At 45.6% G+C, this 2,702-nt stretch overlaps 1 pseudogene; it reads left to right on the forward strand.

Moving 5' to 3' along the window:
- The first annotated feature begins 1,387 nt into the window (after positions 1-1,387).
- Positions 1,388-2,017, forward strand: LOC147427848 (uncharacterized; annotated as a pseudogene).
- The last annotated feature ends 685 nt before the right edge of the window (positions 2,018-2,702 follow it).

The following is a 2,702-nucleotide window of genomic DNA, read 5'->3' on the forward strand; positions in this document are numbered from 1 at the left end:
TTTTAGGATGTAACTAGAGAACGTCATCACCTTGTTCCCATGCCATGTCAGTCACGGCGCCGTGACTGTTGTAGAGGGGCAAAAGAGGAATTTTAGGGATTTTTTAAAGGGCTTGGAGCGGGGGCTGTTGTAAAAAGGAAGGGCTTTGAAGAAGAGAGGAAACAAGGGAGTTGGGAAGCAAAGGGAAAAAGAGGACAAGAGGATTGAGGAGGAAGGCGAGGGGAGGACTCTCTCCCTCCATCTCTCACTTGGCCTTGACAAAGGAGAGGTGTATCTCTTCCTCTCGACTAAACGAAGCAATAGGCTCACTCTCTCTTGCTATGGATTAAGCAAGGCAAGAAGCTTGGCGTGGTAAGTGGAGAAGCGAATTGCGATAAGAAAAGGGGAGGGAGAAGCTATGCCACTGAATAAGACGTAGCTTGCTCTCTCGGTAGGCAGTTGTGGAGAAGGAGATCTAGGGATAATGATCTATTTTTCCGGTCCCTTTCGAGATCTTCATTGTCAATTCTAAGACGTGTAATCAATAGACAAAAAGGGAGCAGAGGGAAGGAAACTAGGATCTTTATCTGAACTGGAATTCGCAATTGGCTTCAATCGTGGGTATTTTGATTGAAGGCTTGCAAATTGAAACGCATACCAATAGCGGTGTATGTAATCAATTTGTACTAGGGTTTTCAGGATTTGATATTGAAGCTTTTGTCAGATTTCAACATCAAAATTTGTGTCAATTATTTTCTTCCTTTTGCTTTCAATCTTTCAAAAGGTTGTTTGAAGTTGAACCATTCTCCTATGAATTCTCTTCAAACACCACTATTTGCTTCAGTTGACCCTAAATCTTCTCATATGTGTTTTGATTCCCTTGGTTTGAGACTACATTGACTATCCATCTATAGCTAGAAGCTTGGCGCTTTCCCGATCGACCCTGGAGAGCAACGCACTTCGACAACGAGTGGTGGCACGACAACAGGGCTCCTATCTCTCTCTAACGGTTGCACGATCTAGGACAGTTGGTGTCTCTTTGCGTTCAATGGGCAGGCTAAGGGGGCCCTTTCTCTCTCTCTCTCTCTCCCTTCAACGAGGAGGCTACGAGGGCAGTCCTCTCTCTCTCTCTCTCTCTCTCTCTCTCTCTGCATGAGAGCAGTCGTCTGTCTCTCCGCGTTGCCGTACTTGAGTTCGGGTGTGAAGGTGGAGGTTAGGAAGGTCTCGGAGGTTGGAGGAGCTCTTACTATCGATTTTTCTTTCTTAATATAAATTCACCTCCCACCTCTAAATAGCGATTTTGCTTTCTTAATATAAATTCACCCCGCGCAGTTATCGTTTTTTTTTTTTTGAAAGAGAATGACATGTTGTGCGCTAGAGGGTGGAGAGATGCCACTTATAAGAGGGCATGCTCAACAACCCTCTCCTAAGCGATCCATGCCTGCTTTGCAAGGACGGAGTGAAGGTGCACTGCATACTCCTCGTGGCCACTTCTGATGTCTTCCATCACCCAACACGAGATGGACCTCGGCACTGCCTTCGATGTCTTCCATGCGGCTACCTTCTTCAACCTCCCCACACTGGAAGCACGGCTTAAACTGCTTATATTTCCCGCCCTCATTGCATCTGTGAGTGAGTACCCTGCGATCCTTGCTGAGCATTTGTCAACATCGGAGGCCTATGGCCTTACCCATCTCTTAGACGATGTTGTAAGTGGCCTCGAGCTGTGCTTGCGATGCCAGTACTGTTGTGAAGCACATCCTTCCACATTCCTACGTCATTTATCCACACAGGGAATGCTCTCTCTAGCAGACTCCTTAAGGTCAAAGAAGGAGCGTGCCACAGTCTTTTCATTTATCAGCAAGCTCCGAACGCAGATGTATTCCTAAACAGAGAGGCAGTGGATTTCTTCGAGCGTGCTCTCCCAGATGAGGATTCGCTCGCACTGCACTTTGATGCTCGCAAGTCATCAGGAAAATTGTTTTTGGAGGTGGGACTTGACCAGAAAAAAATCAAAACAGGTGGATTGCTAACATGAGAAGAGGTCAAGTATGCGGAGGATTTACAGGAGTTCTTAGGTAACAAGCCATGGAAGTTGAAGGAATTACAGCTAGACATCCAGATTCACCCTATCATTTTAGTGAAGGTCTTGAAGCCATTGAATGTTTTGAATCTTGGGTTTGCACATTACTCAGAAGCACTAGAATACCTGTGAGATGAACCTTATGAAGTGGGTGCTTCCTCATGATGGGGAAAGCAATCTGGCGTATGCACTTCAAGAGAATGGAGCAATATTATCTGTTGAAAGGCTCAACAAGGATGAGCAGGTCACCTCTCCTCATGCATTTATTAACATTTCCTTCTCCAATCTGATCGGTTTCCATCGAATGAGCTTTATTGTGGAGAATGTAGCCCAGGAAATACAGATTTTTGTGTCCTCCTTGGGTGCGAATTCCAAAGCTGGAGGTTTCCTTGCTTGTGAAGATGTAAAATTTTGTCTGATTGCACAGGTCGATGGAATTTAGCACGCTGCCACAGCCTTGGAGAGAGTTGATGTGATACAAGTAGTTGTGGATATGAGCAAGCGACAGTGTGTGTTTCACATCAAGGGTGGATCCAAGCCGGTTCTTAACAATCTTCTCAAAGAGGTCTTTCTTGCAGGCTGTGTCTCTCCGCATGGAAAAGTCCGAGCGGTTTTTATGACTGACATTGCGTTCATATAG

This window comes from Adiantum capillus-veneris, chromosome 23 (genome assembly GCF_014529385.1).
Source record: "Adiantum capillus-veneris isolate H3 chromosome 23, ASM1452938v2, whole genome shotgun sequence".
Taxonomy (NCBI): domain Eukaryota; kingdom Viridiplantae; phylum Streptophyta; class Polypodiopsida; order Polypodiales; family Pteridaceae; genus Adiantum; species Adiantum capillus-veneris.